The sequence below is a fragment of the Lutra lutra genome, chromosome X (genome assembly GCF_902655055.1).
Source record: "Lutra lutra chromosome X, mLutLut1.2, whole genome shotgun sequence".
NCBI classification, from domain to species: Eukaryota; Metazoa; Chordata; class Mammalia; order Carnivora; family Mustelidae; genus Lutra; species Lutra lutra.
Genome location: NC_062296.1, coordinates 65,161,313 through 65,187,979, shown reverse-complemented (window position 1 = coordinate 65,187,979; position 26,667 = coordinate 65,161,313). Strand labels below are relative to the sequence as shown.

The 26,667-nt window shown below is 45.9% G+C and overlaps 2 long non-coding RNA genes across 3 annotated transcripts in view; one reads left to right on the top strand and one right to left on the bottom strand.

Annotated features, from left to right (window-relative positions):
- LOC125092365 (uncharacterized) overlaps positions 1-21,692 on the top strand; it is a 53,765-nt gene extending 32,073 nt beyond the window's left edge. Inside the window, exon 3 of the long non-coding RNA XR_007124886.1 lies at positions 21,645-21,692. This is a non-coding gene — a long non-coding RNA (uncharacterized LOC125092365). The remainder of the gene's footprint in view (positions 1-21,644) is intronic.
- On the bottom strand, positions 1,594-11,687 carry LOC125092363 (uncharacterized). Of its 2 annotated transcripts, XR_007124883.1 has the most exons (4): positions 11,584-11,687; positions 8,259-8,481; positions 5,978-6,093; positions 1,594-1,801 (listed from the first exon to the last, which is right to left on the bottom strand). It is a non-coding gene; the product is annotated as an uncharacterized LOC125092363 (long non-coding RNA). The 2 variants fall into 2 exon arrangements; XR_007124884.1 differs by lacking the exon at positions 5,978-6,093.
- Positions 21,693-26,667: the final 4,975 nt, after the last annotated feature.

The following is a 26,667-nucleotide window of genomic DNA, read 5'->3' as shown; positions in this document are numbered from 1 at the left end:
ACAAAGGGCAACCATGAGCTGGCTGCTGATTATAAGGAGAGAAGGGCTTAGAATTCCTCCTTCACATGCCGAAACAAAGTTCTATAAAAGCTGGCGCCCCTTCTTTTCCCTAGACATCTGTGTGCATTTGCATGTGTGCTAGTGTGTGCATATGTATTTGCATGAGGAATGACTTCAAGGTTGTGTGAGAAAGAAGGGCAATTCAGCGTCAAATAATAGTCACCATGAAACATCAGAAGTCATGGGAGTGGAAGGATACTATTTGTATCAGCCGGCTTCTGGTGTGTAACAAATCAACCCCAACCTGAGTAGCTTACAGCAACAATCATTTTTCTGCTTACGATTTTGTGGCTTCTTCTTTGAGTTGGCTTGACTAGGACTGGGTGATCTGAGATGGTCCCATTCAAATGTTAGGAGCCTCAGTGGGGATGGCTGAGATAGCTGGGGTTGCTCAAGCCTCTCGGTCCACACGGTTCCTCACTTTCCGGTTGGCTGCCCTGGGCTTCTTCACATGGCAATGGCAGTGTTCCCAGTGGTGAGACAAGTGACCATGCTTAGAATTCAGTGGGTGGATAAAAGGACTCAATTTCTTGAAGCTGCAAAGAATGTGTGGCCATTTCTCAATAACCTTTAGCACTGGAATGATGACATAGGGAACAAGCACAGGTTTAAGAAATGGAAGACACAGTCAAATCACAGTTCATCTTCACCGCCAGGCAAACTTCAGCAATCAGCTACCTCTCCTGAATCTGTTTCCTCAGCTAAATATGGGGAAAATAACCACACCTACCTCACCAGATGAGAGGAGACCTTTCACCGATTCTTTTTTTATAATAAACACGTACTGAGCCTATGTGCCAGGCCCAGGCCATGCCAGGCATGGGATATATAGTAAATGTCATGGTCTCACCCTCATCACAATGTCAATATAATGGATATTATTCATATAAATATCTTGAAAACTACAAGTGATGGTGAACATTGTCAGTACAGAGTGTTACATCCTGGCGACTCGTCTTCCTTTCACCCTCTTTCTTCCTTCATGGCATTTCCTCTGCTACCACTCCTGGTCTGCTATGGAAACAGAAAGGCCAACCTTCCCTGGGAAGGCCAGAGCCCTATGTTACAAGGTTGTGGACAGGGTCTGGACTGGCTCCACCCTGCTTCTGGGAGTTGACTCATCCATCATTGTCATGTAGGGGAGGTGACCGGTTTGTTGAGCTTGACTGGGGAGAGCACCATAGATCACTGAAAGTTGAGAAGACATGAGAGATGATGTAGTCTGGTTTGTTCATCTTATAGGTGAGGAAACTGAGGCCTCAAGAGGCAACAGGGCTTACACAAGGTCACACAGCTAGTCAGTGCTCATACCAGGATTCCTAATGACATTGATCTCCACGGTTTTCTGTTTGTGTGTGTCTCCCTTTTATCTTCTGGCTGCTTTTCTTTTTCAAATCACCACTACACACACACACACACACACACACACACACACGGAGGCTTTTTAAAAAACTATTTTATTTGAATTTATTTGAGAGTGAGAGTGTGAGGGCGAGCAGGGGAAAGGGGAGAGGGAGAGGGAGAGTAGCAGATTCCCACTCAGCAGGAAGCCTGACATGGGACTCAATCCCACAACCCTGAGATCACGACATCAGCAGAAACCAAGACTCGGACGCTCAACCAACTGTGCGAGCCAGGCACCCCCATATAGGCTTTTAGTAGAAAGAGATAATGAATGGAATCTTCTCCTCTTTATCTTCTGTGGGAATAGGAAAAATAATTTTCATTTAGCTCTCCACATCTGAACAACATAAAAGAAGTAAAACAAATATTAGTCGACCAAAATTTATATATGCCTTTGGCTTAGCACTTGTGAATTTCTTTCATCTACTCTTCACTACAAGAGGAGGATGGTGAGGGAGTTGGGCCAGCTATCTGAATGATGATGTGAAAGCTGTGGCAACCAAGGAAGGTCCAGAGAGGTTGAGTGAGTTGTGTGAGGTCACAGGGTGGCCCTGGTGGTCCAGAGTGGGTCTGGGACTGTGTTTTCTCCACACGATGGTCCAGCTGAGGATAGCTGGCCACTCGCTACACAGTGGTTCCTTCTATATATTATGAGGGAAGTTTCTGGTGGTCAAAATGAACAAAAGTTTGCTCAAGAATTGTACTGAGGGGCATCTGGGTGGCTCAGTGGGTTAAGCGTCTGCTTTCAGCTCAGGTCATGATCTCAGGGTCCTGGGACCGAGCCCCACATTGGGCTCCCTGATCAGGGAGCCTGCTTCCCCCCTCCTCTCTCTGGCTGCCTACTTGTGATCTCTCTCTCTCTCTGTCAAATAAATAGATAAAATCTTTAAAAAAAATTTAATTATTAAAAAAAAAAAAGAATCATACCAAGTAGGTGAAATAATTCTGGAATGGGTGTGTCTGAACTGCTGTTGAAACCTGCCCAGATAAATGTAAATGACTCTAGACACAAACGGTATATGTAATTACAAACAGAAAAAACAAAAGTGTTTAGGGTCACCGAAAGCTCCCTTTTTGTTTTTATCAGCTACACACCCTGGATCTGTCCCTTCTTATTTAAATTTATCATTGACACATATTTTTGAGAAAAATCCTGGTATTTTACAGAATTTTCCTCAATACTGTGCAAAATGACTGAAGGTGCCAACCTTCTGAGTTGCCCTCTAGAAAGAACAGCTTGAAACAATACAGAGGAAAACAGTCAAATCGACTCTGAATCATCTGGAAGATAGAACTGCTCCTAAGGTCTTCTTTCAAAGTGAAGGTATTTGTGCTTCAGTATTTGATGGTTCATTTATGCAACGGGTTTTTTGACCTGCGCAAAGCTGGGGTCTCTAACATCCATTGTTTTTATAACAACTTCTAAACGAATTGTTCATTCCGTCTTGAGATTTAGGCACACACAGTCCATTCCAGGGCACCCCAAACAATCTTAGTTGAGATTATAAGCCTAAGCTAGAATCATCTATGACCACCCTTCGTAATAGTCAAGTTCAACTGTACTGAGTATTAACTATGTGTTCACAGTACTGTTTCACATGGATTATTTTATTTAATCCTCTTGACAGCTGTACAGCCTGTTCCTATGTTACATGCATCTGCATCTTGCCCAGGAAGAAACTGAGGCTAAGACAGACTAATGACTTGTCTGACTACACAGCAATGTGGGCTATGAAGTTGAATGAGGCCAACTCATTTCGGAGTCTCATTCTTCACCACTGTTGCTTTAGAGCCATGGGAAAGAGAAGTAGGAACCAATCATATCTTTGTATATACCAATTTCCTGAGCTCTTTCTTTTGGGAAATAATGATTTTTTTTTCCATTCTAAATGCTGGCCACTCTAACCTAACACTTGGCATTTGGGAATGGCAGATATCACTTCTAGATCATTCTAGATCATAGAGAGGAAGAATTTAGCTTGGCAGGTTCCTGCCTAACTTCAGCACTGGAGAAGCAACAATTTCTTGAAACAAGAGGCCACTGATGATGTGGGCTGAATAAGACCTTGTTGCCTCACTAATCCAGCCTTTCTCAGGCTCTAATGTGTCTATATCCCCTGGGGGCTGGGTCTTGCTAAACCGGGGAGCTCTGATTCAATGGTCCTGGGTGGGGCCCAGGTTCCGCATTTCTAGTAAGCTCCTAGGGGAGGCCAATGCTGCTTGTCAGTGGGCCAGGCTGGGCTTTAGTAAACCTCTACATCCTTCAGTTAAACCTATCTGTGCCTCAGTTTCCTCCTCCAAATTCAATTTGATTGATTGAATTCAAACAAATTAGCAGAGTTAATATCTGTTTCAAAGGGCTGTAGTGTATTAATGGAGATGAAGTATTTGAAACAGGCTTGGCGTATGGTAAGCACTCCATAAGAGCTAGTTATCACTATCATTATTCCTTTACGCTCTCCCATTTGTCTTTCTGAATTTCATACCAGCTTATCCCCACAGGCCAAATATTAACAGCTAACTCAGATTTCAAACCGTATTATCCTGCCTCTTCCCCTCTGATATTGGCACATCAGTGAAGCAGTGAATCAAGGCAGCTTTCCGACCTCTCACCTCGCTGCTGCTCCTCCCTATGTGTTCATGGAACTGGTAAAACTTAGAGTCAGAGTGGGCTTAGGGGGTCAGTTACTTCCACCTAATAGGAGGGTTCTCATATCACACTGGCACCTAAGTCAGAGATCTGGGCAGAGGGAGGGAGGAAGAGGATGGAGTCCTCCGCGGAGAGAAATACAGGATGGCTCAGAGCAATCCCCTCCCTGCTCTCTAACCATTTCTGCCCACCATGCTGGGACATCCCTGGGAAAGCACTGTGCCCCAGGAGCCCTCGCTTCCAGCCCAGCAAACTGCCTCCCCTCTGGGCAGCTCTCAGAGCTCCCAGGCAGGGGTCTCCAGAGCGGGACATAAACATGCCAGAGGGTGTCAAGCCAGTTCAATGGGGTGGAAGCAGAAAATAATGAAACATATCTTAATATATATTTCTTAAAACACACACACACACACACAAAGAAATCAAGCAAATCAAATATCTCATACATATGTTGGCTTAAGGGCATATACATAATTTCTGTATAAGCCTACACCTAGAAATGTAAGGACCTAAAGTGTTTTACCATCCAAATAGTTCAGAGATTGTGTCTAGAGATGAGTTTGCCCCTTCATGGGTGAAAATAAAAAATCTCTCTGTGGCAGTGATAATTCCGGTGCTGACCAGCCTTTCATTGTCTTCCAAAGTCCCAGGAAGAGCTTTGTGCTTGCTCCTTTGCACTGATGCAGGGTCATAGAACTAGTTCTGGTTAGTACAGTGTGGGGGAGGTGGCCCACTTGGCTCCCAGGCATGGCCCCTCGAGTAAGTGGTGAGGTCCTTCCCTTGTTCCCAGTCTTTTCCGGTCAGCTGGTGGGGACAGATGGTCCCCTGGGGCTCCAGGGGAAGATGGAGCCAACTGTGGAAGGTTCCTGGGTCTGACCTAGGTGGGAGGAGTACTCCCAGAAAAGCAGCCCACCTAGGAACACCTGTGATAGACTTCCTGGGGGGCAGGAAGCAAACATTGATTGTTTTAAGGCACTGAGATGTCAGGGGGCAGGGGTTATTGCTGTCATATATTCTAGCCCACCCTGGCCAATCCCATTTTCTTCATAGCTCACTCTCCTCCCCCAGCTCTGCTGCTTGGGCATCTCACTGGCCCTGGCTGAAGACCTTCTGGATCCTGAACATAGAACATTTAACTACTTAGAGTTAAGGAGCACAGAATTGAAGTCATGAGATGAAACTCCGAAGCCAGAAGGCTTGGGTTCTTGCTCTTGCTTTTATTAACAGCGTGATCTTTTGAGAAGGCATTTTGCCTCTTTCTCACTTTATTTCCTTATTTCAGTTAAGAGATATTAGCAATTTTTATAGGGTTCTTGGAAGAATCAAATGACAAAATCCTTGCCAAGCAAGTTAGCACTGCACCCGGCACAGAGTAAATGCTTGATAAATGTTAACTTTTGCTATTTCTATTATTGTAACTGCAAGGTTCTTTTCCTTCTACAGCCAGAAAGCCTTTCTCAAATTAAAAAGATGAATATGGCTGCCCTCCTCCTGCCTGTGTCACCTTTGCCCCACTGACTCTCCCACCCCTCGGGCTCCAGGTAGCTGGAGAGGTGGAACTGGTCTGCCTGGAGGGACCCCCTCAACCGTCCCCAGCCCCCGATCCTGCAAGCCAGAGATCCATGGGACATTCCTGAAGGGCTTTTGTTACTCTGGTGTCTTGTCTCCTGGCTGGATCAATAGTGTCATAATCAAGGCATAAAATCCCAACAGAGGCCCAATGGGAGGTTCCTCTGCCTTTCTAGGACCTGTAGAGCTGCGGGGAACTTAACAAGGCAGCCTCTGCCATTACTGGGTAGACCTATAGAGGAATTTTCTGTGTATTCAATGGAAAACTGTCTCCTTCTTAACCCAGAATATGCTTACCATTAGCCCAAGTCTTCTCTCAAACTGTAGCATGCATCGCAGTCCGCAGGAGTGCTCTTCAAAGCAGCCCCAGGTCCCATCCCAGAATTTCTGGTTTGGTGGGTCTGTGGTGGGACCTGAGCAACAGCGTGAGTTCCCAGGTGTTGCAGTTGCTGCTGGTCTGTGGACCATACTTGAAGTAGCTTTGTATTAGTCCATTTGGCAGCCTTTCACATATTTAAAGACAGTGAGTGGGTCCTCCCCACTTCTTACCCAGTTAACTCTTCTCCAGGTTAAACATGTAAGGAGTCCACCCTCCCCTTTCCTTATCCTGTGTCAGACTTTGTTCCTAATTGGGAGTTTGCAAAGATGGAAAATACCTAAACCGTGTCCTCCGGGAGCTTATAATCATGTGGAAAATAGAAAGGAATCTGCTATAATGTGACCACAGTAAGTATTCACTCCGTGCCTGCAGTGTGTTGTAATTGTTCTTGAAGGCTGGTGATTGATCAGTGAACAGGATGGCAGAGTCCTTACCTCCTAGAGTCCTCTGGCCAGTGGGAGAGACTGAGCAGGGAACAGGACCTGATAGCCCAGGGTTATCTGAGTGTGGAGAGGAAAAGCCATGTGGCTGGAGTGTAGGGGAAGGTTTCCTGGGGGAGGGGTTGGCTAAAGGACACAGTAAAATGGGAATAAAGCAGGTACAGTGATTCAGGCAGAGGGGAGGGATGGTGCTGGAGCCAGGTGCCATTCAAGATTGGCAAGAAGGACTGTGTGGCCAAAAAGAGGCTGCACGTGGGGCCCCGAGGGGTGAGCGTGGGCTGGAGCAAGGATGGTGAGAAGTGGGGTGGGGCATGGAGAGACTGCCATTTCCCTGGGGGAGAGAAGTAGAAAGAGAGAAGCAATATTCCCAGAGGCAGAGCTGAAGATCTGTCTGTGATGGTTAGGCAAATGAATAGTTCACCAGGGTTTGAAACAGAAACATTTTTTAATAGGAAGTGATCCAGAAGGTCGGGAGAATCCGGTAGAGGGGAAGTAGAAAAAAGGCGAGCATTCAGAGGAATGATTTTTCGAGAGAAAGCCTCTCCCTTTGCAGAGAAAAGGGCAAAAGCCAAGATTCACCAATAGGAAGACAGCATCCTGAACCCTGTACTTTGCAAGAACATAAAAGGATTTCTGTTGTTATCTTTTGTGAACTAGACCTTGAAGATTGAGTATGGTACAACACATTGTAGACTGGAAGTAATGATGGGTGCATCATTTCGCAGTTTGAAATTACTTTCACTGCCATCATTTGTTCATTCAATAAACATGTATGGTGTGCCAGGTTGTGTGGATACTCATCATCCTCCCTGTACTTTTATATCGACCCTCTTTGGGCATCTTCCTTTCCTTCTATTGATGTGAATAATCAGAAGTGATCTTAATTTTCTTTCCAATTCAGCCAGGCCCAGGGAAATCCTCCATTCGCATTCTTTCCCCTTGGCGATGCCTGAGTGGTTAGCTGGCTGTGATTAGTCAATCCTGTTGGTTAATGAACTAAGCAAAGAGGTTAAGGTCACAATTTTGATCCCCAGGGACTGATTTACCTGTGTACCTGTGTAAACTGTCCCTCTCTCTCTACCCCCAATGTATATGCTTCCTCCCTCCTCAAGGCCTTCGTACAACTTTTTTTTTTTTACTCTACCAAAAGGCATGTCACTCCAACCCCCTGGTTACTGAGATTCAATGTCATTTTCTCCACAAAGCTTTATTTGCCTCTGAGTTGGTCAGGTGCCTCAGCTTACCTTTCCACAGTGCTGTGTACTTCTCTAGTGTGGCATTTATTCACATTTATTTTTTATACTGATTAGTGTCTGGCTCCTTGTGTGAGTTACAGTCATGTTTAGCTGTAAGTAATAGAAAACTTGGCTGATGGTAGTTTAATGGGGGTTTATTTATCTCCCCAAATAAGATAGGCTATTCAGCACCATTTTTATAGCTCAATAATGCCACACCAGACTCAGACGCCTTTTCTCCTCTTTCTCTGCTGCCTATAGCAAGTAGGTTTTGTCCTCATGTTTACAAGATGACTGCTGCTACTCAGGCATAGTATCTGTGTTCTATCCAGAAAGAAGGGAGAAGGGGAAAAGTGAGTGTCCATTGACTACTCTTTATGTCTCATGGGCAGAACTGGGTCCCATGACAACTTCTAGCTGCAAAGGAGTCCAAAGAGTTGAGCTGTTATTGCTGTTGAGCTCTCATAATGTACAGAATAGAGGCAAATCAGAGAGAAAGGGTAAGCCATTTAAACTGTACTGACCTTTCATGCCTTCCACACTCCTTTACTGAGCTTCCAGAACAAAGACGGTGGGGACTGTTTCCTTTGTTCACCATGGTAGGTCCACCTTGTACAGAACTGTTCCATTGGAGGCGCCTGGTAAGCATTTTCTTAAATATCAATAGATGAATTTTTGCAGAGCGAAATCTCCCATTTTAGGTCTTAAGTGGGAACAGAAGACAGAAGGATCAATGCCATCTTGCTCCTATGGGTAAAAGAATTTAAAACAGACAACATCAGGGGCCCCACTTGCCCCTACACTGCCTTTGCATGAATTAGGAAGAGGTGCCCATCCCTTCCTCAAGACACATTACTGCCATCTACTGGAAAATTATCTTACTAAAATGATAAAGTTACCACATCTACAAGGTCAACAGTGCCTCCACAGATGGGCTGAGGCCATTTGCAGAACAACCCGTGTGGCCACGTGTGGCCACCTCACAGGAAATACGCGTGCACGTCACTGGTAAGGTGGATGTGGTCAGTGAGGAAGCCATCACACCTGTCTCCCGAAGCAGAGGAGGGGGGCCTTCCTGGGGAGCAGTGCTGCACATTTTACTAGGGCCGATGGGAGCTTGCCATATGTAAACACTTAGTATACTGAAGCCTCAGGGGTATGGAGAGAAGAAGACCAGAAGGGGTGTTTGACTTCTACTCTTCATTTCCCCCTCTATAATATTGTGAGGGCCACTTAATCCTCCTCTATGTCAGTTTCCGCATCTCTCAATTGGGGGCAAGCACTCCTGCCTCAAGAGATGTGTTTGCTTATCCAGTGAGATAATGTACATGAAAAGGTCTGGGAATCTGCCCAGCATCAGGAAAGTGTCCTCTATTGCTAGCATGGAGAGCTGACAGGAAGTAAATATTGAGTGATTGACTATTCAATTCTCATTTCTACCGCTCTTCAGCCACATGACCTTGGGCATGTTACTTCATTTCTCTGGGGCTCAGTCTTTTCATCTGTAAAATAAGTGTAATGATATTAGAACCTACTATCCAGGAAAGTTGTGAGGATTAAAATTAGTAAGAAGTGTTCAATGAAGGTTAACTACTAACTTTAATAAGATAGTTGTGGGTTGCTTTACGCTCTGCATTTTGCATTTAGCATTTCATTGAAATTCCTAAATAAGTCACCTCTGGGGCACCTGGGTGGCTCAGTCGGTTAAGTGTCTGCCTTTAGCTCAGATCATGATCCCGGAGTCCTGGGATCAAGTCTTGTGCTTGAGCTCCTTGCCCAGGGGAGAGCCTGCTTCTCCCTCTGCCCGCTACTCCCCCTGCTTGTGCTCTCTCTCTCTCTCTCACTCTATCTCAAATAAATTAAATCGTAAAAAAAAATAAGTCACCTTTGACTTTTTTGGGGGGGCATGAAACAAAAGTGTTCCTAGGCCTTTTTGCAAAAAGAGCTGAGTCTCCAGGCATGGAATGATTCAGCACATTTCTATGACTCTGGGTCTGTTGTGATGTCTCTGATGTGTGAAAAGGAAACCTCCTGTTCACAGACCTTCTCCTCCCTCTCCACCCCAAGCCACTGCGATTGCTCTTGGCAAAATCTAGATGCTGGCCCTACTAGATCATAGCCAGAATTTCTCACAAAGTGGTCAGTGATACTGATTTCATGTTCGTGATTTACAAAGCACAAAAGGAACCAATGGGAGGAAAAAGCCTGCCAGGCGGGCAGGGTGCATCAGGTCAGCCAAGCAGAATCCTGTTTCCCATATGCTCTGGTTCTTCCCTCCAAACCTCTTCTCCCTGCAGCTCCTCAGTGACAGGGCCTTGTAAAGGCTGAGAAAATCCACTCAGACACTAGCAGAGTGAAACAGAACTGGCAGAGGGTTTTGGAATAGAGAGCCAGCAACAACGTTGCTAATTGGACTGCTGTCTAATGGCTGATTCTCTTATATACTGCTTCCCAGAGCCAGACTGGCCTGTCTAGTAACAATATATTATCTTGTCCTGTTTTCCATTTGTCTCCTCTTCACCACTGCCAATGCCCCTCCCCCTAGTCTCTTCGGGGCACAGAGTCTTGGAGGAAACAAGATATTTTCCCTTCCTTTCTCACCTCACATTTCACTGGAGTAAGTAGTACTCCATTTTCCTTCCTTCTGCCCCACAGAAGGCAAACTGCTGTGCACCGGGTTCCTGGGCTTGGTCCCTTATGTAACCTGAAGCTGACATCTTTTGTGCATGTCATGGTTTATAGCAGAGTGGTTAAAAATCAGTTCCCATTCTGGTGACTAAATTTTATTGACTTTTCCAGGGCCTGTGGTGGGACTGACATGTCCCCCATTTAATTACTTCCTCCTTTTTGACAGCAGATTGAGTTAGCCAGAGGACACGCAGGTGGCTCTGGGGCCAGGGAGCTCAGAGTGGCCATGGCTAGGCAGCCTGAAAGGGGCTGGGGTGAGCATGGGCTGGGGATACAACAACCTGTAGGCAGTTGTGAGCTGCGGTTTTATGGCTGTGCTGGGGGCAATAACTAAACAGTGGGGCTTTTGGACTAATTCGAAGAATGCTTTGCATAAATCCCAGCTGCTAGCCATATGTCCGACCCTTGTAGAGGGGAGGGTGTGTTTCCCTGAGCTCTTGTTTCCTTCCCCAGAAGTCAAGACTAACCAAGCCTCTAAATGCCCACCCCGGCTCTTTTAGGGGAGGATCGTCGGCCACAAAACCTTGAGCTGATTTAATCACAACCTAAATTTATATTATGCTTTACCAGATTTTCCCTTCCAATAACGTGTCATTTTGTCTTCATAAAACCCCAAAATATAGGCCAGGTAGGAATCCTCCGTTTACAGCTGAGAAGACTCAGGCCCAGAGAGACTGTGATCGCTGAGGAGAGCAAACCTGTGGAAGCTTCCTAGGTGTCAGGCACTCTTCTGAACCTTTGAGAGCTATGAATTCATTTCATGCTTATGTCCATCCTCCAAGACAGGTGCCATTAGTATCCCCACTTCGTGGAGGAGGCAGCTGAGCCCAGAGAGGTTACTTAACTTGCCCATGGTCACACAGCTGGGAAGAGGTGGAGCTGGCATTTAAACCCAGGCAGTCCAGCCCCATTGTCTGTATTTAGGACCACTGTCCCTGCTGCCAGATGGCTTGGCAGTGACTGAGCTGGAATTGTCATGTAGGTATTCACACGCCGTATTAAGGTTTTCTCTCATGCCATACCATCTTCTGTGTTTTGCTCCTTAAAGATCCTTAATTCCTGGAAGCATTAGCGGTGGCAATTTAGATTTGGACTCTTTTCATCTGATATCGCAAAGTCTTTCACTTAAATCCATTTAATTAGTCCCTCCTACCCACTTACCCTGACGTCGGAAGCATACTCAGTCCAAAGGAGCTGTAACGCATGAGGAAATGACTCCCAAACCAAGGCTTTGGAAAAATACAGGTATCTAGGTGTTGGGAGCTGTAAAGCTTGGCAGCCCGATGTCTGGTGAAGTAGAAGGAGCGTGGGCTCCGGGAAGGATGGGCGTGGCTTACACCACGCGTGGCATGCGCACGGGTTTGTGAGCAGGCGCACTCCCAAGTGTCACACACCGCCGGGGAGAGTTGGCCTCTCCCTGTGGGAAAATGTCATTCCAGCCCACAGTTCCCCGACAGTTATGGGTTTCTTGGCTAAGATGTCTCCAACGGCCTGTGGTAAGTGTGAGCAATCCAGGTGGAAGGGAGGGAGCCGTTTTAACGTGATAGGATCTCCAGCTGTCCAAGGCTGACTTTCTCACAGGAAAAAACTAGTAAAACCTTTGCTCCTCATTCATTGGGGTCCACAGGAAAACCTCTGGGTACATGCAGATTTTTTATGTTTCGTAGCCCGGACCAGATATAGGCCAACTCCAAATCAGAATTCGCGATAATGGCCAAAAAACCAGGAGTGTGACTTCCCGCTTTCTATTCCCAACGGCCATTCCCCTCCTCCCCCCGCCCTAATTTGCAAGCTAACTCTGCAGCCAGGCATTAGGTAACCGGAAACAAGTAACATGACTCACCTTGGGCTGAGAAACTACAGAAAGAAACGATGAGAAAGATAGGGACAAAACGGTTTAGGTTGTAGTAATCATTAGTCATAGTTACCTGATTTTTTTTTTTTTTTTTGGCAACAGTATATTTCTCTAGGTTGGATTTCCCCAGAAGCTGACCTTGCAACAAGGATTTGGGTGCAGGTAGTTTATCTGAGAGGCGATTCCAGGAGGCGTCAGTAGGGAGTGGAGAAGCCAGACAGGGAAGAGAGGGAAGCCAATTCAGGGTCAAAACAAGTTACCACCATGGTAACCAAGGGTGGGCTATGCTGGGGATCTCAGGGAAGTAGTGTGCAATGTGCCTTGCAGTCCTGCCTGGGGAGCTGGGGAGCTGGGCTATTTATCTACCGTCTCCTGCTGCTCATTGGCTTAGAGCTGCCCCTGTATGTGTTAAATACAGAGCCCTAGCCTCTCCTGCTGGTGGCCTAAGAGTGTCTCATTTGCCTGTAGTAAGAAGGCATCGAGCTACATGAGGACTGCAAGTGCCAAGAGGGCATGAGCAGAACCCTGACATCATCTGCTGCTCTCTGGAGGAAGAGGGTATGAGGGAAGAGAATATATTGTAATTAGGATTCTTCTGGTTGCAAGTGACAAAATCCCAACTCAATCTAGCTTAAGCCAAAAAAAAAAAAAAAAAAAAGAAAAGAAAAAAGAAGAAGTAATACATCTCTAGGTGTACAAACAGTGCAATTAGGGCCCTGTTTTCTGTCCATCTCTTGCTCGTGCTCACTTCTGTGTTGGCCTTATTGTCTGCGAAGAAACTGAAAAAGATGGCGACATTAGGCTTACAGGATTCTTATTCCTGTTGAATGCAGGAGAAGGGCATTTTCCCCTCTTAGCTCTGATTAGTCTTTTTTTTTTAGATTTTATTTATTTATTTGAGAGAGATTGAGAGAGAGTGAGTGAGAGGGAGACTCTGAAGCAGAGCCTGCACTGAGCACAGAGCCTGATGTGAGGCTCAGTACCACAACTGCGAGACCACAGCCTGAGCCAAAACCAAGAGTCGGATGCTTAACCGACTGAGCCACCCAGCTGCCCCTCTGGTTAAAATCTTAAGGAAGGCTTTGATTGGCCTATGGTGTGTCACAAGCCCATCCTGTATCAGATTATATGGCCAAGAGGATGGAGCACTCTGACTGACCAGACTCAGGGCAGGTGTTCTGTCGGGGAGGATAGTGTCATCCTATCCTAACATCATGGATCAACCAGAATTTCTGGGACCTGGGGTATAGGTGGTTCTAGAAGTATGTTGCTAAGCCAGCTTTTAAACAAATGAACAAAGGCTCTGATTTGTAGCTGATCTCTGTGGTATAGATACTCCAACCATGCCTAATTTTAAGCTGCCTGCATGATGCCACCAAACATGGAGTTGAGAAGAGATGCACACAGTCAGCTCTTTTGAGCCATTATGAGCTAGCTCCAGCATGCCACCGACTGATTCCCATACAGAGGGACCCTAGGCACACCATAGCCATGAGAGCTGTCAAGGAGAAAGCCACGGTCTAGCTTGTGGGGTCTTGGGAGCCACAAAGGCCCAAATTAAGACCTAACAGGATAGCTTGCTTGTTTGCTGCATGGGCTGCTTGGGATGGATGGGTATATTCAAAGAAGCGTCCTTCTTCCCCCACAGTCATCATCTTGCAAGCACCTCCAGGAAGCGCTTAACCAATAGGGTCTGGAAGAGAGTTCAGGAGAACACGTAGGCATTGAGTGAGTGGCCAGCCCGTGGAGTTAGATGCATTCCCCCCCATCACAAATGTGCCCAGCTCATGAGTAACCAGCCCCTCCCTCAAGATGCCTCAGTTCAGCAGACGTCACATTATATCTCTCAGCTGCCTTCACAGGCCCTCCAGCTTTTCTCATCCCAGTCCTAGGAGGGACCACAGTTGGCCACCAATGCCCTCATTGCCCTTGCCACCCTGCTTGAGGTGTGTGAGGAAAGTGCCACTATGGGCCTCTGTCCTGTAACTGTTATTGTGTTCCCCTTGCTCCCTGGCCGCTCTAAGTTGATAGTGCCCTTGCGGTTTGAGACCGGGAGGGATGGCTCTCCCTTCCTGCCTTGGGGCCTGGCCCTTCCCAGGTTGGGGCAGAGCACAATGGCTCCTCCTCACTCGGTCACATGAGGCTGGCAGGGCTTCTGTCTGATTGGTCTCCTCACCCATTGGCACCGAGAACTTTCTGCCCTTGCAGTTCTTTTGTTTCAAAATAAAAACCATAGTGAGGAAGCTGCAAGGTTGGAAAATTGTTCCGCGTACACATACACTCACACACACACGCACATACTCACACCAAACCAGATTTGCTGAGAACAGGAGAATGGGAAGGCATGAAGCTCAGGGAGTGTTTCAAGGTCACAGGCAAGGAGGGGCCTGCGGTGGTGGGGATGGAAAGGATGAAGACACAACAGTCGAATGCATTATTTAGTGTGTTCCACATCGCAAAGCCAAGAATGGCTCCTTTGCACCAGAAGATTTGATGTATCAGGCTGGCTGTCTCCTCAGAGGACACCCCCCGCCCCCCAGTCTCCTCTTGAGTTCATGGAGACATGGTTGTCTAGGTGACAACTGTCAGGCGAGAAGCTGCAAGCTGAAGAATAAAATCGCCTTAGCTAATAGACCGGCGTGCTATTATGTACCTGAAGGTTTAACTGCTATATTACCCTGAAAGAATCATTTGGAGGGGAGGAAGGAGCTCGCTTTTCCCTGGGCTACATCAGTGAATTCAATTTCTATTGAAGAGAGACTAGCATTTTAAAAACCACGGTGTGTGGAGCTTCGAGTCCTTTTCTTCTTTTGGTGAGAAATGATTTAATAATGAACTTACAACTGCAGGGCCTCCAGTCAGCCCCCTGGAGCCCTGGGAGAGGGAAGAGGCGGTGTAGAGGGGCTGTGGGCTGGCAGGCTCCATCCTGTTCCGTCCCTGCTCAGGCCCGGGCTCTGTGACTGGGGTTACCCCAGAGCAACTTGCTTCAGACACGTGTAGATTCAGAGCGATAATTTTCCTCCCTCACAAGATTGCCGGGTGCCTCTAATTAACGGTTGTGAATTCCTTAGATGGGGCTGTTATCAAATGGAAAGGGGCTAATTGTACCGGTCACAATAGTTAACCTCTTCCAGAAGGAAGGGTGTGTGTGTGTGTGTCTGTGTGTATGTGTGTGAGCATGCGTGAGTCGGCCTTGGTTCTTTCAGCAAATGAGGCAGAAAAGCTTGAGAATCATTGAAAGGCTTTGGCATCAAGATACCAGCAAATGAAAGATGGTATTCACTAAGACTTTCTTGCCATGTGATTAGTGGCAGACATTCCCTGGCCTCTTTCCACGTGCCTGCCGGGCCACTAAGCGCTTTCCCAGCCTGATCATGTTTAACCCTCCAGGGTGCCCGAGTCTCACATGTGGCTGTTGTTAGCCTCAGCCTCCAGAAGGGGAAACCAAGGCTTAGTGAGTTTAGTGGACTGGTCCAAGGTGCCACCTACGCTGGTGACAAGTGAGGGTCTTTACACTCAGAAGATCCCACCAAAGGCAGAGAGTTCAGTAGGGGAACTTGAACTTCCTTCATTAAAAGAGAAGTAGAACCTCTCATGCAAGGATCTGGACAACCTGGCCGGGGCTGCCCTGCCCTCCACACATCCCGACAAACTCTTGCCTTGCCTTCTTCCCCAGAGCCTGGCTCTGCCCTGTTTTCTTTGGTCCTTTTCCTGGCACTACAAAAAAATATCCCTGTTCTATGTCCATGTGGCTCAAGTATCTGGACGTGAATTTGCCTTTACCCTCTCACAGGCCACCCCACTAAGATACACATGTTAGTCTCTACCATGTCCTGGGTGGTGCCCAGTAGCTGAAGAGGCAAAGATAAACGGCACCGAGGCACTGCCTTGAGGGAACTCACAGTCTGGAGAGAGAATGAGCTGTGAAACTCCACAGTCAACACAGCACGATCAGTAGAAGAATAGTAGTAATGAAAGAATACTATTAACAATGATGATGACTGTTTCTCGAGGGTTTTCAATGTGCCCGACCTTGTGAGGCTCTCTGTCCAGAACATTGAAGACAGAGACCAGATGTTGGGCTCCTGTTGTTGGCTTTATGGCCCGTATCTAAGGTTGTAAAACAAATCACCCCAAAGCTTCATGGCTTAAAATAACAGTCATTGTTTATTATTTTGCATGGTTTCTGTGGGTCAGCGATTCGGGAATGGCTCAGCTGGGTGGTGTTTGACTCAAGTTCCCTCATGAGATTGCACTCCTGTGTTATTTGGGGCTATTGCCACCATTCAGTTTGATTGTCTCACATGGATGGTGAGTTGGTGCTGGCTATTGGCCAGGGACCGAGGTTCTTCTCCATATGGGTCATGCCACGGGGCTGCTTGAGTGTCCTCAGGACATGGTGGCTGCCTTTCATAGAGCAAGGAGTTCAGCGACCAAGGGAGAAGCTGTAATGCCTTCATGACCTACACAGAAGTCACACGCTATCATGTCTGCTTATTCTCTTGGTCATGCATACCAGCTCTGATTCTGTGTGGGAGGGGACTACAAAGGAACACAAATATCAGAAGGCAGAGATCATTGGAAATGATGTTATAGTTCACCAATCTGAGTTGAAATTTCCCATATACTGAACGCAAAAAAACTTAGGTTTGCTATTCCAACCTTGAGGCCTTTAGGACAGAGGGGCCCAGTATTTTATGAGGAGGCCATGTGTTTGATTATCTTAGAAGCCTTACGGTCCTAGATGAAATGGTGGCTTTGCTGAGTAAGAAGGAGATAAATGAAGGCTGCTAGGGAAGCTGGGAAGTGGGGCTGGAACTAGGAACATCTATAGGTCTCTTGGTAAGTAAGCCAAGGTGCCAGGCACACTGGAGATCATTGCTAAGAGGCACTGGCCATTTCCGTGTAGGGTTCTGGTATGTACCTCTGGAGCCATAAGCAATAAACTGTAATGATCAATATTACTATTCTATCAAACAGCAGCCATGTCATGTCACCAAGTGTTCCCTGGAGGCCTTCACTGAACAGAGTAATTCTCCTAGTTGTTTTTTATTGTATAGCCTATAAAACAAGGTGGGTTGTATCAAAGATAGGTTTTCAGGTGGGGGCTTTCAGAGTGACCCATCCTTGAGAGTGATTTTAGACTGTACATCTGAAATTAGAACTGCACTTAATTTAAAAATATAGGTAGCTTATAGATAGGAAGACCTAAGACAATGGAATGGGTTGAAAAGTCTAGAGATGGAGCCAAATACATATAGCAATTTAGTTATAAAGGTGGCATCTCAAACGAGTGTGGGAAATGATGGATTGCTTAATAAATGGTACTGGGATGGGTTGCCTGGGTGGCTCCATCAGTTGAGTGTCTGACTCTTGATTTTGGCTCAGGTCATGATCTCAGAGTTGTGAGATCAAGCCCTACATTGGGCTCCTCACTGGGTGTGGAACCTGCTTGGGATTCTCTCTCCCCCACTCTGGCTCTCTCCCTCTCTAAAAGAGAATGAAACAAAATAAAACAAAATAATAAATGGCATTGGGACAACAGGTTAGCTATTGAGTTAAAAATAAAAATGAATTCAGTCCTCATATCATATAATAGGAAAAAATCCAAATCTGATCCAAGATCTAAATGCAAAAAGACGAAATCTTCAAGATCATTAAAGAAAAAAGGAGGAAATTCTTGCATACCCTTGGAGTAAGCAAGGCCTTTGTAAGTATGATTTGCAATCCAGGAGCCATAAAAGAAAAGGTTGACAAGTTTAGTTACCTGAAAATCAGACTGAACTGTCTGCATGGCAAAAAGTACAATACACGAGCTAAAACAAACCAATAAATAAAGACAAACTAGCAGGAAAGTTGCCACTCATATCACAAAGTATAGATCTACTTGAAAAGAAATCAATGAGTACAACAAGCTAATAGAAACATAGACAAAAGGTATAAGCAGACAGTTCACAGAAAAGGAAATAGAAATGGCTCTAAGAGTTAGGAAAAATGGCTAACTCCATTTATAATATGAGAAATGTAACATGATCCTAAGATCCCATTTCTTTTTTTAAAATTTTTTATTTTTTTATTAACATATATTATTAGCCCTAGGGGGTACAGGTCTGTGAGTCGCCAGGTTTACACACTTCACAGCACTCACCATAGCACATACCTTCCCCAATGTCCATAACCCCACGACCCTCTCCCTACCCCCCTCCCCACGGCAACCCTCAGTTTGTTTTGTGAGATTAAGAGTCTCTTATGGTTTGTCTCCCTCCCGATCCCATCTTGTTTCATTTATTCTTTTCCTCCCCTCTAAACCCCCCACACTGCCTCTCAACTTCCTCATATCAGGGAGATCGTATGACAATTGTCTTTCTCTGATTGACTTATTTCGCTAAGCATAATACCCTCTAGTTCCATCCACGTTGTCGCAAATGGCAAGATTTCTTTTGATGGCTGCATTATATGTATCTCACATCTTCTTTATCCATTCATCTGTTGATGGACATCTAGGTTCTTTCCATAGTTTGGCTATTGTGGATGTTGCTGCTATAAACATTCAGGTGCACATGCCCCTTCAGATTACTACATTTGTATCTTTAGGGTAAATACCCAGTAGTGCAATTGGTGGTCATAGGGTAGCTCTATTTTCAACTTTTTGAGGAACCTCCATGCTGTTTTCCAGAGTGGTTGCACCAGCTTGCATTCCCACCAACCATGTAGGAGGGTTCCCCTTTCTCCACATCTTCGCCAGCATCTGTCATTTCCTGACTTGTTAATTTTAGCCATTCTGACTGGTGTGAGGTGGTATCTCATTGTGGTTTTGATTTGTATTTCCCTGATGCTGAGTGATGTGGAGCACTTTTTCATGTATCTGTTGGCCACCTGGATGTAAGATCCCATTTCTTTTGACCTATCAGATTTGAAAAAAAAAGAACAAAGTACTATTTGTTGGCAAAGCTGTGGGGAATAGGCAAATTTGGTGTGAGCCCCCATGGCAGATAATTTGGTAAAATTCATCAAAATTACAAATGCCCAGCTATTCAAGTTTCATACTTTTTTAAAAGAGATTTTTAAAAATTTATGTAGTTTTGAAAGAAAGAGAGTGCACATGAGCATGGCAGGGGAGGGGCAGAGGGAGAAGCAGGCTCTCTGCTGAGCAGGGATCCCCAATGCAGAACTTGATCTCAGTTCCCTGGGTTCATGGCCTGACAGATAAGGTAGACACTTAACTGACTGAGCTACCCAGGTGCTCTCAACTTTCACACTTTAATCCTATAGCAATCCTTGCCTCTTGTGCAATGGCGTACATGCAAGGCTATCTGTTACAGCATCATTTGAAAGAGCACAAGATTGGACACAACCTAAATTTCCAACAATAGAGAACTGATTAGACGTATTATACCACATCCGTTCAATAGAATAGCATGCAGCCATAAAAATGGACGAGGGCGATCTTTATGTACTAATACGATCAGACCTCTGAGATAGACTTCGAAGTGAAAAAAACAACAAGGAGACCATTAGGTACTCTGCTCTCTTTAGAATGCAGAGCTGACATCTGTACTTGTACTTGCTTATATATGCATAAAGGAACTAGGAAATGTGTACAAGGAGACCACCCTATTTCATGGGTTCTAAGACATACGTGTTTTTCTCATTTGGATATCTATGAAATAGGAAAGTGTCTTCCATTATGTGGCATTTTAGAATTATAATCCACCATATTATTTTCTTTCTTAATAGTACATAAAATGATACATCTCAAAACCGATCATGTCTTCGATTTGCTACAGTGCAGTAATAACATGCAGGAGTGGGGAGACTGGGGAGCGGGAGGAAGTGGAGTTTTTAATTAGTTTTTGCTTGAACCACGTGAGTTTGTTGTCTACTCAAATAAAAATGGAATAAATAATATTGTTAAAAATTACATAAATAGGGGCACCTGGGTGGCTCAGTGGGTTAAATTCTCTGCCTTCGGCTCAGGTCACGATCCCAGGGTCCCGGGATCAAGCCCCTCATAGGGCTCTCTGCTCAGCAGGGAGCCTGCTTCCCCCTCTCTCTCTGCCTGCCTCTCTGCCTACTTGTGATCTCTGTCTGTCAAATAAATAAATAAAATCTTTTTAAAAATTACATAAATATATGTATGTATATTATATGTAGTATATCTGTAATAATATTATTTCTCTTAAAATTTTATTTATTTGAGAGAAAGAGCACAAGTGGGAGAAGGGGCAGAGGGAGAAGGAGACTCTCAGCCAAGCAGAGAGCCCAATGTGGGGCTCGATTCCAGGACCCTGGGATCGTGACCTGAGCCAAAGGCAGACTGAGCCACCCAGGTGCCCCTATAATAATATTATTAGAATTATATATGCATGTACATGTGTTATGTGTGTGTGTGCATATATGTGTGTGTATATGTATATACTGTGTGTGTGTATATATATATACACGCACACACATACAACAGTATGTATGTATATGTATATATGTGTATATATATACTGTGTGTGTGTATATGTATACACACACACACACACACACACACATATACAATAGGTTAATTTCTGAGGTTTACATCCCCTTGTAGCAACAGTCTAAGATACCAGGTTTGAAGATATTAAAATGGGATAAAAACTGACCCACACTTGGAACATGCTAACTGATGAGAAGATAACAGCTGTGTGCCATGCTGACCTGGGTCCACCTGGAAAGCCCGTGGCTTCTCAGCATCACACCTGGCTTGACCAGTAGGAGGGGGATGTGATTTTTCTCCATGCATCCAATCCAACTTTAGTTTGGGAGTCCAGGAAGGCATTGCCTCATCATAAAGCTTTATGAGAGGAGGAGACACGCAGTTAAGGCTTCTACTCTGACCTCGTAGACATTTTCAGAGCTCTGAGACAAAAATCAATGCTTGGGTGAGCACACAACTAAACCAGGATCTTGTTTTTACCTTTTCTCCCTTCAAAATACTAAATAAGCTCTGAATTAAATCAGTTTTTCTTTTTGGCATTTATTTTAGTGATGAAAGCCATTGCTTCTCTTCCCCTCCTCCCCACTTCCACAAACCTTTACCAGCTTCTTCTGGGTTAAATGCAGCTTCCAGGTAAGTCACTGACAAGAAGCAGGGTGACAGATGCCACTGAAAGGGCCAGGCATGGAGCATCTAGAGTTGCATTCCAAACAAATATTTTTAATGAAAAATAGAACTAGGAGAAATCCCAGCAGGTCTTTCTTTTGGTGACAGGAAAGGTTCATAACTTTATGGAAAACAAACTGATGGATGCTTTCTGGAAATTCTTTTAGTGGCCCTTTCCTTCAGTTTTCTGCCTGGACGGTGGAGGTGGTAATACATATTCGGCTTTCCTTTCAGGGCTGTAGCAAGAAGAAATGAGATAATGTTTGCAAAGACACTTAAACGTACGTCTGTCAGAGTACTGGACATCAAGGTGAGGTTTTAGTTGCCACTGTGTGACAGGGAACCAGGACTTGTGCAGAGAGGTCATTTGCCAGACATTCGTCATGTCTCAGCTGGAGATTCTTCTTTCCCAACTTTCTCCATGCGACAGGAAACATCCCTGAACAATGACAGCGGGGTGCAGGGAGGGGCTAAGCTTATCACCACCTGATGAAGTAACAGCAGTACTAACCAAATTGTCTTCCCAAAGTACTTTCACACCCTTTCTGTTACCTCATCCTCCCAGAAGTCCTGTAAAGTAGGCAGTAGCATTACTTTTCCTCTGTTACAGATGAAGAACTCATGTTGTGAGCTAAGCTGGAATTTGGACCCAGGTTTCTCTGGCTCCAAAATTTGCATTCCTTCCCTAATACTGTCCTTCCCACCCCCCTCACCTCTCTGCTCTGAACTGAGCTCAGCAACATGTTGCAGAAAGCACAGAAAGCTGGGGCCTGGGGTGCCCTGGGGACCAGAGGTGGAAGCAGGGAGGGGAAATGGAAACTTTTTCTCCTTCTAACAGAGGCTATTAGCACACGTGTACTAGGACATATGGCGGCCATCTGGAACTGGAGTCACTGAGGTCACTGCTGAAATTCAGCCTAAGAACAATGTACTCAGTTTAGATAGCACTGCAGTGCCCTCATCCCCTAAAATATTGCCTTCAGGGAGAATGCTCCTGGCAAATGGTGGTCAAGAATAGCAGTAATCTATTGATAAGCAAAATAAAGTGAGTTGATGTGCAGGACCAGGGTATTCATTGTCCTTAAATGTCTTCAGGCAGATTGTGTCCTAACTCAACCATGTATGTCACCATTAATGATCCAGCCATGCAAGATTATACAAACAAAAGGGACAACCACAAAGGGATCCGACTTAGTTCCCAAACCCAGGTGCCTCTAGTGAAGAGCTAGATAACCAGTTCCAGCTGGTGATGGGTAGTGCTTCTCTAGGGGTAGACAACAGACAGCCCTTGGGTAAAATCTGGCCCCTGAGTTGTTTCTGTAAATAAAGTTTTATTAGAATACAGCCACCCTTACTTGTATGGTTTGCTTTGTGCTACAGTAGCACAGTTGAATACTTGAGTGGTTGACAGAGACTGTATGGGCCTGAAAAGCCAAAAGTATTCACTGTCTAGCTCTTATAGAAAAAGGTTGACAACTTTTGTTCTAGGTGATAAATATGCAGATGAGTTCAGACTGAGTGTGGCCCAAATCCTGGCCATGTTCCCTGCTGATGAAGCACAGGAAGAGAAAGGTAATGGGAATCTCTGGATAACCATGCCCAGAGAGATATTTCAAGGGGCCAGACTTCTGCTGAGAGAGGCTCTGGTCCTGTGGATTCAAATACCTGGAAGCCATAAACACATACATATAGGATATCTGTTTTAATTGGGGTCTGAAGAGCATCAGAGACCTGGCTGGCCACTCTGTTGGTTGCCCTCTCTATCTACCTCTGTGATGTTTGAATTAACACATTTTTATTTTATTTTATTTTTATTTATTTGTCAGAGAGAGAGAGGGAGAGAGAGCAAGCACAGGCAGACAGAATGGCAGGCAGAGGCAGAGAGAGAAGCAGGCTCCCTGACAAGCAAGGAGCCTGATGTGGGACTCGATCCCAGGACGCTGGGATCATGACCTGAGCCGAAGGCAGCTGCTTAACCAACTGAGCCACCCAGGCGTCCCTGTGATGTTTGAATTAAACTGAAACAGAGTGAGCCTTTGTTAGAAGGCTACTGTGAGTACTAGCCCTGGGACGCTGGAGGCCTCTATGGGACCGTTGAGTGACTTGGCAGTCTTCAAGGGGTAGTAGAGAATACAGGGGCAGCAGTGAATCAGGTGTTCATAGTCCTGGGGGGAACCTCTTGAACCAGGAATCTGAGCTAGTAGACCTTGAGGGACCCCAGAGACCATCTAGGTTGAAAGAATGGAATGGCTTGTTCAAGGGCTCATCTCAACTTACGTGGTAACATCTTCTAACCCCATTCAGGGTGTTTCCCACCATTTCATGCACTGTCACTAACATCAATCCACCGTACATTATCTCCAGTACCCAGTGGGCTGAAGGAGTGTTTATTGGTTCAATTTGGCCTGACCCCTGTAATCTGGACCAGCTAGGAAGAGGTGATTGAGGGAAGCAACAAATCCACGATCATCCCTGAAGCTTGCTTTCTTATAGGGTTAAGAGAAGAGAGGGTTTTTAGAAAGCTTTTGTGGACATATGGGGGAAGTAGGAAGGAGCTATCTGAGATGACTGATGTATGGCTTCTCCTTAAAGGGCTTGAAGAGTAAACATGGGTCAGAGCCAATGGGGCAGGAGCCAGGATGAGTAGCCAAGAAACTGGGAAGAAAGGAAGCACATCCCAAGAACATTGCCAGGGTCTATGCCCTTGGATAAGAAAACAACAGGATCAGAATTGGAATCCAAAGTCATAGCCACTAAATAGAAGTCAGGACAATCCAGGGAAGGGAAGGAGTTCCATTCTAAATATTGGGACCGTGGAGACAGGTTGAGGTCAACAATGCTTGGCAACAACGTGAAGTGTGTTAGAGATTCCACATACCAACTTCCCTTTGATAATGACTGTAGTGTGGGTTCCTGGGATTCTAGAATGCCAATGTTGTTTTGTAGGTGACCCTGTAAAGGCAGTCTGCATGATGACCACTATTGCTACAAATACATAAAAGGAGAACCAATTATAAACATGGAGTCCCCAGTCAGGGGACTTCACTGTCCCTATGAGCTGCTTAGGAGTTGGTATGGTTGTAGATGATGGCCACATTCTGTTCAGCAAGAATTGAGCACCCACAAGTGGACACAAGGCCAGGTCAGTGGAAGACCCCAGCAACATGGTAACCAAAAATAAGAAAGTAGACTAAGGAGGACCTTGAGAAATTGGGTCTGGAGCTTCCCCACTGAATGTGGAGCTCTCATCCGCACTTTCTAGAGGGCTGTACCTTTAGAATATGGGCCTTTGAGTCAAAAAGAAAGAACACGTGCAGTTGGAAATGAAATCCTAAACAAACCATCAAGCTGGAAATCAGTCCAGATTGCCTTTGGCATTCGTTCCAAGTTGGTTGAACAAATTTTGTGGTGTATCTGTGGACATTGTATTCTGTGACAGGCACTAGGGCCATAGCCACTTCCCTCTGGGCCCTTCTTGCTTGATAGGGAAACACATAAACAGATAATGTTGATATAACTTGGTAAGGGCCAGATCGTTAAGGGAGCCTGGAGGAGAGTTCTGTAACTTAGCAGAGGGTGATATGGATGCTTCTGGAAGGAGAGGACACTTGGTTCCCAGCAGGGTTGGTAATAGGAGAGTCAGTGAGGCAGGAGGAGACACAGGAAAGACAGAGACCAGGGTAATGGAGAGATTCAAGATATTGTGAAAGGGCAATGGTACAGCATCCAGCCAATGAGGAGGGGAAAGTTTTCCCCAGATTTGGAAACAGGGAGGTAACTGGTGATCTTAAAGATACCATGTTTCAGGGGCGCCTGGGTGGCTCAGTGGGTTAAGCCTCTGCCTTCAGCTCAGGTCATGATCTCAGGGTCCTGGGATCGAGCCCCGCATCGGGCTCTCTGCTCGGCACTGAGCCTGCTTCCTCCTCTCTCTGCCTGCCTCTCTGCCTACTTGTGATCTCTCTCTCTCTGTCAAATAAATAAACTCTTTAAAAAAAAAAAAAAAAGATACCATGTTTCAGTAGAGTGAGGGTGAGAGGCCATAGCCAGGGTCAAGGGCTGAATGGAATTGAGGAAATGGGTCGAGCCAGCAAAGACCACCCTCTGAAGGACTGTGGCTGAGAAGGGAAGGTGGGCAATGGGCAATGGCTGCAAGAGGTTAAAGGAAGGGGTGTGTATATGTGTGTGTGTGTGTGTTGTGTTGTGTTTTTGTTGAGTTTGATTTTGGGGATTGGAGGGATATTTGTCATGCTGAGAGCTGAGAAGAAAGTGAACAGACACCATGACAGAGGAAGGGAGGGATGGTGTGTGGAGAAGTGAGGGAGAGGCTGGCCTTGAGCAAGAAGGCTACCTCCTCCTCTGAGATTAAGGGTGGGACTGAGGAGGAGTGGGTGCCATATGAGTTAAGTGAGTAGGCGGGGAAATGTGGCAGAGGGGGCAGCCCTGATGGCTTATTTTCTCAGTCTGTGGGAACACTAGCAACCCCAGAGTGTCTGGGCTGTGGAGGCTGCGCAGGAGACCAGAAGAAGGGAGTGAGGGTCCAAAGGAGGAATGGATGAGATGTGGAGTGGGGCCTGGCTACTCGAAGCTCACACTTTCTGCGATCTCAGCCACCATGCCGCTGTGGAGGGGACCATGCCTGGCATGCTTCCCTCTCTCCCTGTAACAAATACCTGCATTTTTTTGGTGATAGATTTGATTGACAATTACTAGTCCTGTGTCTCCCTGTGGAAGGAGAGCACTACTAAGGCCTTGGCATAACAAAGAGTTTGGCCCGCAGGGCAAAAGGTGGAGTTGGAGGAGTATCTGAAATATTCCTTCAATCAAGGTTGGGCACTTGATCCATCCTGTCAGTCCTCAGGATGGCTCTGGCCCTCCTTGACAAAGGTTTTTTTCTGGACCACGCCACAAGCCAAGGGAGGAGTCCTGCGCAGAGTAGAGACCTCCACTGCAGCCACTGTCCCCAGCTACGGCTCAACTGCACCCCTCTCTCCCAGTTTCACAGACCCCTTGATCTGTCCCCCATCTTCTCTGCCCACCACTGAATGCCCTCCCCCATGACCTCAGGCTCCCAGATCTCTTGACCACCCTCCACCCTCCTGCCTCACTCCTGTTACAATGCACTGCACTTCTGTTCCAGGCAACTACACACTCTTTCTTTGTTTTTACCACTCTCTTGACATTTACTGTCTCCTGCTTTGTGAACCCTAGTTTGCCATGTTAGTATATCCCACCCGCCCCCGCCAGACACAGACACACA